Source organism: Aquarana catesbeiana, linkage group LG04 (genome assembly GCF_042186555.1).
Source record: "Aquarana catesbeiana isolate 2022-GZ linkage group LG04, ASM4218655v1, whole genome shotgun sequence".
NCBI lineage: Eukaryota > Metazoa > Chordata > Amphibia > Anura > Ranidae > Aquarana > Aquarana catesbeiana.
Genome location: NC_133327.1, coordinates 391,768,363 through 391,786,675, shown reverse-complemented (window position 1 = coordinate 391,786,675; position 18,313 = coordinate 391,768,363).

The window sequence follows — 18,313 nt, the reverse complement described above, 5'->3', positions numbered from 1 at the left end:
TGCAAGCCATCTGGTCCCGGTGATTTATTAATGTTAAGTTTCTCAAGTCTAATTTTAATTCCGTCCTCTGTTAACCATGTAGGTGCTTCCTGTGTTGTGTCATGAGGATAAACACTGCAGTTTTGGTTACTGAAGCCCCCCGATTCACTCGTGAAGACTGAGGAGAAGAATAAATTCAATACCTTTGCCATCTCCCCATCCTTTGTAACCAGATGTCCTTCCTCATTCTTTATGGGGCCAATATGGTCTGTCCTCCTTTTTTACTGTTTACATACTTAAAGAATTTCTTGGGATTTTTTTTGCTCTCCTCCGCTATGTGTCTTTCATGTTCTATCTTAGCCGTCCTAATTGCACCCTTACATTTCTTATTGCATTCTTTATAAATTCTGAATGCTGAGGATGATCCCTCAACCTTGTATTTTTTGAAGGCCTTCTCCTTTGCTTTTATATGCATTTTTACATTGGAGTTAAGCCATCCAGAATGTATTTTATTTAATTACATAGCTGCTGACAAACGTCTTTTTCTCACTGGGTGTTGTGGTGAGGTGCTGGGGAGGTGTCTGGAGCTGGCCTCTTCCCAGGGTCCGGATGCTTTTGTATACTTGGTCCTGCCGCACCGTTCATTTCATTTATAGCCTCAACCATGGCTCCTTTAACTATTATCTCATGGAATGTCAGAGGCCTAAACTCCCGGATTAAGCGCTCCTTGGTGTTTAATTTCTTCAAAACATACCGCCCTGATGTATGTATTTTTCAGAAAACCCACCTAACAGCAGTAAATTCCTTAGCCTTAAAAAGCCCTGGGTGGGGCCACTTACTCCTCCTATGCCAGTGGGGTAAGTGTGATTATTCACAAGTTCCTCTCTTTCACTCTGGTGGATTTACATCTGGACCCTGGAGGAAAGTTTGTTATTCTCCACGTGATAATTGCAAATGTGCCTATGGCGGTGGTGGGACTATACAATCCCACCACCGGCATCTTTGACAGTTTTAAATAAGATTGCCCAGTACCTAGCAAATGTTTCTGGTGATAATGTGGTTCTGGCAGGGGATTTCAACATGCCTCCCTATCCTGCAGTGGACAGGCTGACACCATGTGGGGCCATAGACTCCCTGCTCTTTCGCTGGGCCTCCACTTTTGGCCTCACCGACGCTTGGCGCTGGAAAAAATCCCCTCCAGAGAAGTTTTACCTGTCAGTCTGCCACTTATGCAACCATGTCAAGAATTGATCTTGCATATGTCAGCGGCCCTGTCCTGGCTAAAGTACAAGAGGTATCTATTCTCCCTAGGGGAATATCCAACCACACATCTATCCTGGTACACCTGAATGTCAGTCCTGCTCTCACTGACTGCCTGTGGCGCCTATCAAGGTTCTGAATCTCAGATGACAGGGTAGCCCCGGGTGCTGAATCAGATGTACAGAGGTAATGGGACACTAACCCACCTGCCACTGACCCTGCCTCTAGCTGGGATGCTTTTAAAGTCCATATAGGGGGATACTATCAGACGAAAATCGGTCAGGTCCAACGCCAATCTGGATTGGAGCTGGCCCAGGCTGAGCAGAGAGCCAGTACACTAGAACAACAATATATTACTACTAGAGATGAGGTGACGCGCAGGGACCTACAGTGTGCTCTGCTTGAGGTGATGTTGTTGAGGGTTGCATCGGCCAAAAAATTACTGTTGTATCAGTCGCAACATGTTTTCAAACAGGGTGAGCGAACTGGTCATCGGGTATTGCAAACATTAAGGATGCTGATGGATGGCTGGTATCTGACCCTGGAGGTATTAATGACTGCTTTGCCTCCTTCTACAGGGACCTCTACTCCTCCAGGGTGAGATACACTGGACCTGAGCTCCAAGCCTTTCTGGAGGACATCCAGCTCCCAATTTTGACTAAGCGGGCTCGCCAGAGAATTGACGCTCCGCTCACCCTAAAGGAAATTCAGCAGCCTCTTGGTTCCATGCAGGCAGGGAAAACACCGGGAGATGATGGTCTCCCGATGGAATTTCACAAAGCACATATGGAGGCACTAGCTAGTAGGCTGTTGGAAGTATTGTCGGCTTCCCTTGAGGTCTCTTCTCTCCCCCCCTCGATGTCTACGGCTATTATTGTTGTGATACCCAAACCCGAGTTATGAGTTATGCTCTTCATATAGGCCCATTTCGCTGCTTAACGTGGATATGAAGATCCTTGCAAAGGTGCTGGTGACTCGCGCTAACAAGGTCATTCTATCCTTGGTCCACAGAGGCCAAACTGGGTTTACGCCAGGGCGGGATACTAATCAACTTCAGAAGGCTCCACACAGTTGTAGCCGGTGTTTCAGCTGGGGGGGGTCTCCGGGGTGGTGACCTCACTTGATGCCTAGAAAGCCTTTGACTTGGTGGAGTGGGAATATTTATAGCTTGTCCTTCAGAAGTTTGGTTTAGGGCCTAACTTTATCTCCTGGCCATTTTTTGCGATTCAGTACTGCTCTACTTTAACTGGTAAATGTAGGGTCATGCAACACTGTATTTATGTCATTTTTTCATTGTTTTTTTATACTTTTTGCACTGTAAACAAAAAAAGACTGACAATTCTGAAAAAAAACAATATTTTTACTTTCTGCTATAAATCATATCCAATAACAAATGTAAAAAATCAAATATCTTCATAAATTTAGGCCAATATGTATTCTGCTACAAATTTTTGGTAAAAAAATCCCAATAAGTGTTTATTGATTGGTTGCGTAAAAGTTATAGCGTCTACAAACTATGGTGTGTATATACTGAAAATTTTTTTTTAAATATATTAGTAATGGCGACTTATAGCGAGACTGCAATATTGCAGTGGACTTTCTGACACAAACTGACACTTTTGACACTTTGTGGGTAACCAGTGACACTAATACATGATCAGTGCTAACAATATGCAATGCCACTGACACACTGGCAGTGCATCTGGGATGACAGACACGCACCAATTTGATGCAGTGTGTGGCGTATGGTCTGAGCACCAACAGGCTGACCCCCCACCCCTTCAACCTCTGCAGCAATGCTGGCAGCACTCATATGTCTATTTGCCAAGGAAAACCTCTAGATATGACACTGAGCACGTGCACTCAACTTCTTTGGTCGACCATGGCTAAGCCTACTCTGAGTGAAACCTGTCCTGTTAAACCACTGTATGGTCTTGGCTGCAGCTCAGTTTCAGGGTCTTGGCAATCTTCTTATAGCCTACAGTAGGCCATCTTTATGTAGAGGAACAATTCTTTTTTTCAGATCCTCAGACACTTTGCCATGAGGTGCCATGTTGAACTTCCAGTGACCAGTATGAGAAAGTGAGAGCGATAACACCAAATTTAACACACCTGCTCCCCATTCACACCTGAGATCTTGTAATGCTAATGAGTCACATAGCTAATTGGGTCCAATTTGGACATTTTCACTTAGGGGTGTACTCACTTTTGTTACCAGTGGATTAGACATTAATGGCTGTGTGCTGAGTTATTTTGAGGGGACAGCAAATTTACACTTTCTTCAGTGTTGTCGCATGAAAAGATATAATAAAATATTTACAAAAATGTGAGGGGTGTACTCACTTTTGTGAGATACTGTATGGTGGGCGGTCCACAAGCTGTTAAAGTAGACGGTAAGACCAAACCTAAGCTTAAATCTACTCCCACCCCCTTTCTAAGCCTATTCTTCCGTATCTATTCTGTAAAAGGAAAGATGTCTGTAATACTTTTCTATTCTGAAATTGCTCTGGTCCAGTCACATGATCTTTCCAGCATTAGCTGGAGTGTACAGGAGAGATCACCAACGACTGAAGAGCCTGTGTGATGACATTACTCATAGGCCTACTGTGGAGCATCCATTGTCAGCTGTCCCTCCTTTTATCTGACCCTGACACTGACGCAGGGACCCGTTCATGTGACTTAACTAGAATAACTAGAATAGGTAAGTATAGACTTCTTTCTTTTTACAGGGTAAATGGAATAGAATAAGGGTTGGTAGTCAATTTTAAGCTTAGTTAGGTTTTGAATTACTGTGAACTTTAACCAAAAGGGGTCAGGACAGGCACAGGAAGTTATCAGCTTACATGATTTCTGGCAGGATCAACAGCAATTTTTTTGAACTTATCAAACATATATAACAAAATGCTTTTCAATGATATAATTAACAAAGCAAAGGGGTTAAAATAAAGAAAGTTTATTGTTAGAGTTTAGATATGCTGTAACAATAGGTATCCTGTATGCTTACGCCCTTTACACGGAGAACACCTCCACCGCGCCACTGACACCCGAATTGAACCTCAAGATTGCTCAATTAATGCAGAACTAAACAAAGATGAAAAAATATTAATATATATTAGTGAACAACAAGTAATGTCGAGCTGCCCCCTTTAAATATAAAATTGTAGATCAACTAGTAATTTAATCCTAAATGTCGGTTGAATCCAAAAAGGTAAACCGACACGTAGGATAAATAAGAGGCGCTCAAAGACAATAAGAGTATACCTTACAGTATACAATAGTGGTGATACCCTCTATTAGTAAACTATACACCTAGGTGTAGCACACTAATTACAGTGAACCAAAAAACATATAGCCAGTGATAGTGACATATGAATATATATCTATATGAAAACATATATATATAACAAAAGATGGTGAAAAATAAAGAGTGCAACTGTTTCAATCCATGCTGCAAAAATCAACACTCCATAAAGTCAATGAACTGTAAAACAGCCTCCAAACAAGCTGCAAGTGATAAATAAGTTGGTGACGAAAAAATTAATATTAAAGTGTCCCAAACAAATGTCTTCAGTGATTGATGTCGACTGATGAGTGACTCTGTGCATCTTCCACCTCACCACCGTGTCAGTGAATCACACCCTCCAGACATACACTCACCGATATGAGATGCCAGCATTCTCATGCACGGCAAAACACGCTTTCTTTACCACACTCCAGGGTAAATAAAATATACAGTGTTCACGGTGATGGTGTTCAATGGATCCACATAAAAGAAAATAAAAGCTCCAATAGTGTAATTCAGCAATCACAATTTATTAAAATCACTGCAATCCTCACACATAGCACTCACATTGTGTAAAAGTTAAAACAGCAAAAATCGTGCAATAACAGCAAGCTTCAACTCTGTGGATAAAACCATGTAACCAGTGGCCACGGCGGGCCCGAGGTGTGCAATTGCTGGGTAATACTCTCACCCCTCCCTCGGTAAACCTCCGTTCCTCCGTGAATAAGTCTACCTATGACGAAACATGTCGGGGGCGTGGCTGTGAGTTGTGACGTGAACGCTGTCAGCCACACAGGAGGATAGGATTACTAGCTCACGGAGGAATAAATTGTGATTGCTGAATTACACTATTGGAGCTTTTATTTTCTTTTATGTGGTCCAGATTCAACCGACATTTAGGATTAAATTACTAGTTGATCAAGAGTTTAGATATGCTTTTTTAAAATATTACCTGTTTTAATTTTAAATTAATTAGGTCTAGCAACCCTATTTAAATACAACAGACAAAAGGAGCAAGTAGGTCACTTTGAAAGTGATATGCATAACTCAGACATCACTAAATGGTAACTGTTGTAATGAGTCATGAATTTTAAAAATGATACATACCGTGTAATATGGATGAATGAACCTTTTGCTGTTTTTCACATCTGAGGATAATTTTCATTCAAGCCATTCCTTCCCTCGTCATCTCAATACATGATATTATTTGTAATGGATTGAATAATATACTCAAATAGACAGTTTTATAAAACACTTGTTAAAGAATAGATTATCTTGTCATTTTGCCTTACTTGCCTTTTCGTTTCCCTGCTGTCAAGAATTGCCATTGTTGGTACTGAATAAATAAGGTTGTGAATATTAATTTCTCAGAGAATAGTGAAGGTAATAAAAGCAACCGAAACTGAAATAAATCTTTAAAAAAGAGAGGAAAAACTTTTCTAGAATCGCTAGGATATCAAATGTTCAGAAGATGAGAAAAGAAAAGAAAAATCCTGCTAAAAACGTTTTTCACTGTGACGTGTGTTAAACTATTTGTGAAATGTAAATGCATAATTTTTTTAATCAAAAAACCTAAGGTAGGCTTTTTTTGGACAAATCTTAGCATTCATTAACTAGCAGATCACTTTTACACAGCAATAAAACCAATGAGCATAACTCGGACCTTTCAGCTTTGCAATAATATTATAGTATATCCCAGTTCCCTAAGGAGATATTTATTATCTATGTATTGATAGCCATGTAATCAAAGCACTGCTAGGAGGATAACAGTGTAGTGTAAGATTTTAAGATAGTTCAGTATTATGATTAAAGAGACCCTGTCACCAACTTAAATAATTGCAGATAAAAGCACAGATAAATCAATTTATTTATATTCTTACTTGCAGCGCTTTTCTCTTTACCATAAACATTTTTTATTTATTGGAATCTAATGTCACAAATTTAACCAGACCAATTTTCAGCTTTCGGTGCTCTCACATTTTGAATGACAATTACTCAGTCATGCAACACTGTACCTATATGAAATTTTTGTCCTTTTTTTCACACAAATAGAGCTTTCTTTTGGTGGTATTTAATCACCGCTGGGTTCTTTATTTTTTGCGCTATAAAAGAAAAAAAATGAAAATTTTGTAAAAAAATGCATTTTTCTTGTTTCTGTTATAAAATGTTGCAAATTAGTAATTTTTCTTCATATATTTTTCAATAAGACCCCACATCTCACCTCTAGGCTGGGAAGCCTGATAGAAAAAAAAAACAATCCTAGCTTCGATCGTAGAGTGAGTTGGTAGAAGCACCTGAGGGCAGTGGGAGGGGGGACGTCCCTTCTCGCCTCCCGTAAGAACGATCAAGCAGTGGAACAGCCGCTATGATCATTCTTATGGTGTAGGGAATTGCCTGCTGAAAAAGCTGATATCTGAATGATGCCTGTAGCTGCGGGCATCATTCAGATATCCCCGCACAAAGTCAAGGACGTCGTATGACGGCCGGCGGGCGGGAAGTGGTTAAAACGCATTTTTTTTTAACACAAAGTTGTCCATTTATACAATATTTCTAACACATAGCATGTACACACCAAAAATGACACATATCCCCCACACCATTAAACCACCAGCCTGAACTGTTGATACAAGGCAGGATGGATCCATGCTTTCACGTTGCTTACACCAAATTCTGACCTTACAATCTGAATGTCGCAGTTAAATCGAGACTCAACAGACCGGGCAACATTTTTCCAATCTTCTATAGTCTAATTTTAATGAGCCTGTGCAAATTGTAGCCTCGGTTTTCTCTTCTTAGCTGACAGAAGTGGCACCCGGTGTGCTCTTTAACTGCTGTAGCCCATCTGCTTCAAGGTTCGATGTGTTGTGCATTTAGAGATGGTATTCTGCATCCCTTGGTTGCAACGAGTGGTTATTTGAGTTACTGTTGCCTTTCTATTATTCCTGCCCACTATTCTTTGACATCAACAAGGGATTTTCCTTCACACAACTTCCGCTCACTGGATATTTTCTCTTTTTCGGACCATTCTCTGTAAACCCTAGAGATGGTTTTGCATGAAAATCCCAGTAGATCAGCAGTTTTTACTGTACTGTAGCAGAAGTGATACAAAAATGTAACAAAGATGGAACTGCAACCATCTCACAAAGACATACTGGCCATCTACAGAAGTTACCACCTCGACAGGAGCGTTTCCTGATGAAAAGGGTTGAAGAAAATTGCCATGCAAGTTCACTGCAGTTAGCTAAGAAAGTAGAAAGACAAACTGGGGTGATTGTTTCCCGTGACACAAAACGGCGTACACTGCAGAGGGAATGGCATGCATGGGTGTCATCCATGAAGAAATCCTCTCCTAAAGCCAATGCACAAAAAAGCCCACCTAGAATTTGCCAGGGCCCATGCTGAAAAAGAAGACTACTGGGACTCTGTACGCTGGAGTGATGAGACCAAGATAAATGTTTTTGAAACTGATGGCTTCAAAACTGTATGGTGTCGCAAAGGTGAGGAGTACAAAGAACAATGCATTGTGCCTACAGTGAAACATGGTGGTAGCAGTGTCCTGTGGGGCTGCATGAGTGCTGCTGGTGTTGGGGAGCTGCATTTCATTGATGGTATCATGAATTTACAGATGTACTGCTCTATATTAAAAGAGAAGAAGCCACCATCACTCCGTGCCCTTGGTCGTTGTGCACTTTTCCAGCATGACAATGATCCAAAACACACATCTAGGGCCACTGTTGCATTTCTGAAAAAAGGGTTGAAAATGATTCAGTGGCCAAGTAGGTCTCCTGATCTGAACCCAATCGGGGAACACCTATGGGGAATTCTGAAGAGATGAGCATCACTCTCCATCCAGCATCCAGGCCCTAAAAAAGATCATTCTTGAAGAATGGAAAAAGATAGATGTTGCATTATGTCGCCAACTTGTTATTCATTCCATGCCTAGAAGATTGGTGCTGTGCTTACAAATCATGGAGGTCATACAAAATATTAGATGGAGTAGTTTTTGTTAGGGTTGCACTGATACCACTTTTGTAAGACCGAGTACAAGTACCGATACCTTTTTTCAAGTTCTTCGCCAATACCGATTACCTATACTTTTTTTTAATGTCATGTGACAGTGGACTGTGTCAGTAGTTTTTTTTTCAATTTTATTTGTTTACTATTTATTTTTTTATTACTTTTTACAAATTATTTATTTTTTGTTATTGTTTTTCACAATGCTTTCTTTTTTTTGTGGTGGGGGGGGGAGTCGACAGTGACAGGGAAAGGGATTGAGGGTACAGATTGCCAAGTCCCTTTCTCTGCAGCCTTAGCTGCACTGAAAATGAGAAGAGAGGAGACAGGGGCTAATCTCCATTCATAAACTGAGACAGCGTAAACACAGATTACGATGCTCAGTTATGAATGGACAGTCAGTGATCACTGACTCTGTTCATTCAGAAAAGGAAGGAGCCAGTAAATGACAGATTTATTGGCTCCTTCCTCCGCTCTCCATCCTGACAGATTTGGGACAGGGGGGACAGTGCTGAAGCTCCAGTGGCTAGACATTTACTGTGTTAGTCAGATCCTGCAAAAATGTATTTGGAAGAGCTCAGATACAGTAGATGCTTCCTAATTAAATTTAATTGTCCCATAGTAGGTGCGGAGGAGTTCATGGTGCAAGAAGAGGAAGGTCCCTCTTGCACTTGTAGCAGTATGGAAAATTTTGGAAGATAAAAGATGGCCTGCCATCTCATTGAACCTAGGGCACTCATAGAGCCAAAGGGTACAGTTTGTAGTAAACTGAAACTGCCTCTACATTTTCAGTTGACAGCAAGATACATAATGGAATATCATACTTACAAGATGTATCTAACTTAAAAACTGCTATCTGCTTTTGTTGGTATGGCTACTGCACAGTAAAGTAAATTAAATCAATTGTTGATAACTGTAAATTTACAGAACTGAGCAAAAAAATGCATGCATCATACAATTTAGGGGGAGGAAAACTGGGTAAATCAATGACGTAGAAGGTTCAGTGTTTCCTGGTAGATTACTGAGTTAAAAAATGGTATGTGATTTTCAGCAAGTGTTGGCAAAATAATAGTATTAAATGAGACACATAATCAATGTTGGATAGAGTAGGGGTGGGCAGAAACCCCTATAACTGTAATTTTTTTCTGTTTGTGTCCAGCTGGGATAATATCCTTTCACTTCCTGTTAGGGAGACAAGTCAGGAAGTGCAAGTAGATCTCTACAAAGTGAAGAGAATGTATTTCCTTTTAGACAAGCGTCACCGAAACAGATTCTTCTGTTGGAATATTTCCCTTTATTTCTTGTTCTAGTGACAACTGTAACATTTTGGATTTTTCATAACTTTCTGTCCCTGGGACAGTGTTCACCAGGAAAAATTCAGAGGCTGAATCTACCTAGTGGGGCCAAGGTCAGCAATAAAAAACCTTTAGCGAGATTCTATTCCTTCTCAACTCTATCCAAATCTAAAAAAAAAAAAAAAAAGGTTTTGCAATATATACTGTACACTTTTTTTTTTATTATTCCAAAGTTGCTGAAAACAGTTCTAACAAATAAAGCCTACTATAAAGTGTCTGCCACATCAACAAGCTCATCGAGTTAAAGGGGAATATAGCAGCGGGCAAGGAAGTCTTTTATATTTGTGAAATCATGTCATCTAATGTCATTTCAGCTGTTCTTGTAACTTTTCTCACAGAAAGTTGAAGGGATATTTCATACTTATTTTCGAAAGTATTAACAAGTCAGTCTCCAGCTTTTAGAAAGCCTTCCTTAATCATCTCACCTTCTTCAAATGGGTTTTTTTTCTTTGCTATTAACAGAGTCGCACAGTGATAAAAAGCAAAAAACTGTGGCTGGGTTTTTCTCAGCAGGCTTAGTAAACATTTCATGCTGCACACAGATAGTTGAGATTTTAATTGATGTACTTTCTATTTTCTTAAGTCAGACTTAAGTGGAAAGTTAGTATTGCTCTCAGAATAAAGTGTTTTGAAGTGTCTCTCAACATTTTCTTTCTTGGTAAAAGCAATTGGAGTCTTGCACAATAAACACACACGTGTCCTGCTCACATTGATTAAAAATGTATCATATTCCCATTAACACTAAAAATGATGGTTTCAGCAGGCAGGAGATGTAAGAGAGAAAACAAGCTAAGGTCTGTATCAGCAGGGCAGTTGGTAAAATTTAGCAGGCAGGGTGCATACATTCATTACCATATGAATTAGTTTTGTATTTATCAAACTTTGGATAGTATTGTGCCCAGTGAAAGTGCATGTACATTCATTCTATGTGAATGGGGTAAAAAAATGAATGTTTTTAAGCTATTTTAATTTTAAAATTTTCTTTAAGGCTGGGTTCCCACTATTGCAAATTGGATGTGTGCTTCCCCGCATCCTATTCAAATGACAGGAAAGTGTGCCCAGTTCTCTATGGAGCCGGTTCACAGATCTCCAGAGTGGCTCCGCAGCGAATTGCACAGGGGTTCTGTGTTTCTTCTGGTCCATTTCAGGTCTGAATTCAGCCAAACATTTGGACCTGAATCAGTGAACAGGGACACACCAGACCCCTGCTGTGAGCCACTCTATACTGCAGTGTGAATCCAGCCTTAAGCAGTTGTATACTGCTGGAGGTTTTTTTTTTTTTCCCCCTGCAAAGTAAAGTCATAATGTGCTAGTATGCATCGCAAACTAGCACATTATGTTAAACTTGCCTTAAAACGAAGCCCTCCTGGGCCGAGAAGTTAGCGCTGCAGGGGCTTCCCCCTGTCTTCCTTCTGGCTTTGCCGACTCCAGCTCTGTGTCTGGCTAGAGCTGCAATGATGTCACTCCTGCGCATACGTTTGGGAGCCGCCGTTCATGGAGAGGGCTCTGAAGGACCCACACTAGTGGCCATTCCTTTAGAGTGCATGCTCCAATGATGTCACTGGCTGCATGTAATGTAAATATCTCCTAAACGGTGCAGGTTTAGGAGATATTTACACTACCTATAGGTAAGCCTTATTATAGGCTTACCTATAAGTAAATGTCAGCAAAGGAAGTTTACTTCCACTTCAAAGTGTGGCAGCAAGCGGGGAGAAGATCCCCCGCTCACTGACAAAACAGGTAATGGGGGGGGCTAGTACATTCGTAACATGTTACACCCTGAATATGGGTGTAACATGTTACAAAAAGTGAACTTATCCTTTAATCAAAAAACTGTCAGCAGAGGATGTGCACATAAACAATGCCACTGCAGAGTACATTGTCTTAAAATGGCTATAGCCAGCGCCATGGTCATGCCAGTGAGCACAAACATTGTTTAGAAACAGAGGAAGTTCTCCACAGGATGAACGCTGTAAGCAATGAGAAGCCCCTAGAAGAAGAAAGTAACCCCACAGGAAACTGCCTCTTTAACAGAAATAAATAAATAAAGTATATTCTAATTAAAAAAAATGCGAAAATTGCACTGTACACTTGGCAAAAATGTAAGGCTGCGCAACGCGAGCAGTACAGTGTGAATAGGCCCCTTAATCTTTTTTTTGTTTTGTCTCAATTTAGCTGTACCTGTCTATTAAAGTGGATATAAACCCTCACATATACTCAGTGAAGTGAACAGCCTCAGATGATACACGGAGATGAAACAAATCTCCCTACATAAGTTTTATTTGTATATCTGCTGTCTTCAGCTTTCTATATTCTTTAGAACTCTTACATCGTGTTAATTTTTTTGACTTCCTCATTCAGCAGTAGGAGTGGTGTCTTGGCATACACTGTGACAGCTGATTGGAGGAAAGGCACACACCGTCACTCCACATAGGCAGAGGAACAAAGATACTTTCAGAGCTGTGCTGTGACAAGACCAGCTCTCTGCTAATCTATTTAGAGCACCCACCCAACACAAATTTCAATTTGGTTTTATCTCAGTTGTGGGAGAACTTGTTAGAAGTTATCATGCTGATAACAGAGGAATGAAACAGCAAAAAGACATGGGACTTAGGGCTTTGGAGTGAGGTTAGTAAACACTACAGATATACTGTATGTGCCTAGGTCAAATTTCATGAATCGGGTTTACATCCACTTTGAGGGTTGGAGCTTTCCCTACTTTATACTCTTTTTCTGCTTCAACGAGTTGCAAATGTGCCTGAACTACTTTGTGGGTTCAACCACCAATGGCTTTTAAGTAAGCACCTTGAATGACTAATTTCACTGTACTTTGGAGGTGTTTGCTGAAAAATGTAGTAGTAATAGTTTTAGAAAATAGAGTCTATGACTGATGTCTCAGGTCTGTCAAAAACTGTTGTTGGCTCAGTTACACTTTTACACCATTTTACTGAATTTTTTTTATCTAATAAAAATTTGCGCTTGGAGTTACTTAATGTGGTATTAAACCCAAAACCAAAAATGCATTTTAATGCAGCTTACTAAACCTCATGCCGCGTACACATGATCGAATTTTCCGACAACAAAACCGTGGACTTTTGTTTGAAGGATGTTGGCTCAAACTTGTCTTGCATACACACGGTCACACAAATGTTGGCTAAAAATTCTGAATTTGAGAATGCAGTAACGTACAAGATGTACAATGAGCCGAGAAAAAGGAAGTTCAATATCCAGTGTGGCTCCTTCTGCTTAATCTTCTGCTTGATTCAGAGCATGCGTGAACTTTTGTGCGACAGACTTGTGTACACACGATTGGACTTTCCGGCAACAAGTTTTGTTGGCGGAAAATTTGAGAACCTGCTATCAAACATTTGTTGGCAGAAATTACGACAGCAAATGTTCGATGGAGCATACACACAGTCGGACTTTCCGACAACAAGCTCCCATCGAACATTTCCCGTTGGAAAATCCGACCATGTGTAGGTGGCACTAGATGTGGTGGCTGCATCAGTTTTCTTTTCTTTGGCTTTTTTTCCCTCTGTTGTCAACTGTTGATCTGGCCAGTAACACTCCTCCTGTATTAATGAGACACCACTCTAGATGAATCACTACAGGAGGCACAGCAGGCAGCAGTATTGTCAGTAGAGAAGGTGGGGGGGGAATGAGGGTAGTGTTAAATGTATTTTAGGCACCCCAGCCAGTGTTAAATGGTTCGTCTCAGACATGACACCACCCATGTGTTACAAATATCCCTGCCTTTCTCTCCAACAACCACAAGTAACACTTTTCCCCCTCTTGTTTAAAGAGGACCTTTGAATATGAGACCACTTGTTTAAGGTGCCTTTCACACTAGCGATCCTATTGGGTGCACCCTCAAGTCTCCTCAATGTTGTGGCGGGTGCAAACGGACATGTGTCCATTTATACCTTTCGACATATGCAACAATCCTATCCGCTAAAAACCAACAGATGGAGATCTGTTCCCCATCAGTCTGGCAGATCGGATGGCAGTCCGGTCTAAATGGACAGGAGGTCCGTTTACATCTGGCCACCCATAGAGGAGAGCGGGCTGTGTCTGTATGCCATCGGCCTGCTTAAGGGGGTTCAGTGGACAGATTCCCAGCTGAGCAGGCGAACTTCAATGGAGCCTGTCCCATGTGGAAGGGACCTAAATTTTGACCATTCTTTGAAAGGTTTACATTTTCCAAATTCATTCATTCTGGGTTTCTGTGTACCAGTAAACTAAATTTTCTTGCCAATGTCTAATGTTTACTTCATGCTTGCAGTTTCTTATGGTTTCTTATGCTTTTAGGCCTTTGACGCCTTGTAATATTCTACTGAAATATTTCCGTGCTTGGCTTCTGGTCACAAGGGACATGCTACTGCATCAAACTCTGTATTTAATATCTAACTTGAACAGCATAGGTCCAGCATGAAAATATAAAATAATGTAAATAAATAAACGTTGTTAAAACTGTCAATAAAAGCTAAACAAAAACCCATAAACTATTAAACTATTATTACTATTCTGGCTGTCAGACACTTCCCGAAGGCACTGGAGACATCATTGTGCCTCACCGCTGCATCCAGGGAATAGTAAAAATTGTGAAATCTAATGAAAATGAGGAAGATCCCAAGAATGTGCTCTTGCATTGTGAAAGATGTGTTTTTAGCCCAACTGTGGGCCAACAAGGTACTGTATAATGTTAGGTAACATTATTCTATGACATGCTGCAGTGCATACATCACAAGATACTCCAACTCAAGAGCCACACTATGACTAGAAATAATCTGCCTCTTCATCTTTAGAATACATTTTAAGATAAAGTAGAAAAAAACATTACTTTTCTTTATTATTTTCGTTATGCAGTAGTTGCCAACATCTACTTGTATCTCATTATGCCTTAAGGTTCTAGTGCTGGTCCCATAGTGACAGCATTGGAAGTTCAGGTACAGTTCAGTGACTGCTGTTTCATACATTATACAGGATAAATAGCCAGTTATAGGCTTCATAACCTTTTATATAACTGATCTTATGAAAATATTTCTGCTCACACCGCAATTCACTGTGGCATGTCAAGCTGAAATCATATTTATTTTTAAGCTAGCCCAGAGTTTCACAAAATATAAATGCAATGCAAATGGTTAGCTTTTCTTAATCTTTGGGTGGGTTCAAAATGCCAAGTCTTGCTACTGCATGGTACAATGCATTATAGGTACTTCAATCAAACCTATTAAAAATGTATTTAAAGAGGCCCTGTTGCCAGACCTTCCATTTCAGTAACAACCATTCCATAAGATTATATGTGCATTTCATGTATTTTGCACATCCTTTTTACTTGTAAAGCTTCCTTGTGTACACATCCACAAGACCTGAGACTGCTGCTGGCTGCTGCCATCTTGGATGTGAAGTCAGCATCCCCAAAAGACTCACTCGGGCACTCTATAGTATTCTCTTTTACTTTTCCCCTGGCAGCTACATAAAAGGTTATGTAGGAAGGTGAGGGTGGAGAAGCTTGCCCAGCACAGATTGTAAATACAGTACAAGGCTATAACAGACAGGAAGGTAGGGGGCTGCACTATTTGATTGACTGTTCTTGGACTATTCAAAATACTTCGTAAGCTCAAAGGGTTTATGGAAAGGAATAACACTTTAGGCATTTAAAGATTTTTGTTCTTTTGGTTGATTTTTTTTCTCGGTTGATAATAGTCTCTTTAAAGGGAATTTGCCAGCATATACTGTAAGTCTGGAAGCTGGTAAAGGTTTTGAAGACCTTTTGAATTGAATTGAAGTGCTTTGAATTGTCATCTGTATTCCCAATCAGCAGATACTGTATCACTAATATGTAGCCTCTTAAGGGTCAGGATCAGGGCTTTTTTTCTCAAAGAAAAGGTGCAGGAACCCCGCCCCCCTTCTGATGCACCCTTAGTCTCTGCCCCCTACCCACCTCTGAGCACCATCCTTTGATTCCACCCCCTACCCACCTCCCAGTACCGCCCCTTTTAGAGAATACAGAACCAAGTATCATTTTGTGCTACTAAGTAATTTGTATTAAATTTGATAGACCCCACCCCAGCAACAATAGATCCCCACACAATAGCCCTCCCCCAGCAACAATAGACCCCCAGTAACAATAGACCCCCCTCCAGCAACAAAATACCAACCCAGCAACAATAGACCCCCAGCAGCAACAACAGATCTCCCAGAAACCAGCATCAATAGACCCTCCAGCAGCCAGCAACAATAAACCTCTCCCTCAACAGTAGATCCCTCCAAGCAACAATTAAAACCCCAACAAGAGACCCCCCACCAACAACAATAGACCTACCCAGCAACAATAGACCCCCCGCATAAAAATAGATCATCACCAGCCGCATTAGATCCCCCAGCAGCCAGCCTCAATTAACCCTCCAGCACTCCTTACCATAAAATACTTTCAGTGCTGGAGGTGCCAGGAACTGCGTTCCCTCACGTTCCTGCTGAAAAAAAGCCCTGGTCAGGATAACTGATATGCACATCATAGTTGTGCACACAGCGTGTGCCAGATGTGCCTGGGCACACCCTTATCACCTTGTGTTTTAGCTTTATCTGCCAGCATTATCAGTCTGTGTGCAGACTGGGAGATGGGAAAAATCTCTCTCTTATCGGCTCTGCCATAAGAGAAGTGCTTATGCACTTCTTTTTTCACTGTGCCGGCTGGGGGAGCAATGTGCGGGGGCCATGTATATGTAGACACACACACATGCATGTGGGTTTGAGCTTTGGAGTGCACACCATAAAAGGCTGCACACACCGATAATCCACGTGCTTGATCAATAGCTCACCAAATAGTCAAGGCTCCGTAAGAATGTGTAAAATGTCATCATGAATTAGCAATGCCATCTCTCATATGTATATCCTTACTGTTTTCTGTTAAAACCCAACACAGTGTTGCAGTTAGATGCTATACTCTAAACTTTGCTAAATCTTGCTGAAATGGTTTATGTAAAACAATGATTTCTTTATTAAAGTGGTTGTAAAGTCAACGCTATTAAATACTTTTAACCTCTCTGTTTTAGGTCTATATTATATTATATTTATATATATATTTTTAATGCTACATACCATTTTTGCACAGTACTAAGGGAGTATAGTGGGAGGGGCTGAGATTCCCTTCCGATGTATGCAAGCTAGCAAAGGGAGGACACATAACAGTGCTGTGCAAAAAAAGGTATGTGGCATTATAATAAAACAAAAACACACATACACTGCACTTAAAAAGGACCTAAAACAGAGGGGATTAAAGCAGGAGTCCGGCGACCAATCTTTTTTTTTTTTTTTTTTTTTTTTTTTTAGGTCATTGAGACACTTTGCTAATCCCGAAATAATACTCACAGTTTGGGTGTAATATTTTTGCCTCTGTCTGTTTTCGTACTGAAGAATAACTTAAAAAATGTGATGCTGGCTGTTTCCATCTTGCTTGTGGGCATGTGAAGCCCACAAGCATTGATTTCCTGGATGCGGTGAATGCTGTTCATTCACAGCTTGTTCACGTGCATGATCATTGTTTCCGCACTGAATCTTGGGAAGTCTGACACTAAGCTTCCAGGAGACAGTGCGGCGCCGGGGAAAGGCAATAAACATGCCTACTCCCATGGGAGGAGAGACAGGAAGTGCCACAATAAAGTACAATTTAAAGGTAATTACAGCGATAAAAAAAAAAAATTTGGGTGGCATTTGAACATCTATGCAATTAACTGAAGGGGGTAAGATTAAGTTAAAAATTTGAGAACCCCAGTTTAAAGTATTTACTAGATTTGACTTTACAGGGAGGAGAGGAGGAGCAGCTGCAAGGGAATAGTATTACACAGTCAAGGCAGGAAGGGTTGGGAGGAGATTGGGTTCACTTTAAAGAAAGAACAATATAATTGGAAACTCTGGATGACATTCGTGGTTTACTGTGCAAGTGTCGAATGTTCACACGAATGCAGTGTCATTTCGTTTTTAGCATTTACAAACCTATGAAAAACCCACTGCTGTGCTAATTTGTGCCCTTCCCAACCCAAGTTGATCTTATGTTAACGTTACTAATTTATGCAAACTGTTTTTTGTTTTTTTTTGTGGGGTGCATCACAACAGTAAAACATACATGTTCATTTTAAGCTTTACAATTTCATGATACTACATAAAATTTCCACTTATGTGATAAAACTCTATTCACTAGGCTTTCAGGGTTAGGCGCCTTTCACACGGACGGCTATTCTGCCGCAGTTAAAAGCATGTTTTTTTTTCTGTGAAATTCAAGACACCAGGCACTGCGATCATCTGCATTTGTACAGTGTGATTAGCTGCGGTTGCGTTTAGCTGCGGTTTGCCATTTCCATAGCAACCCGACAGGGTACCGACTCATATTGAACGGGGATCTGACTTGGATCCCCGCCAATAC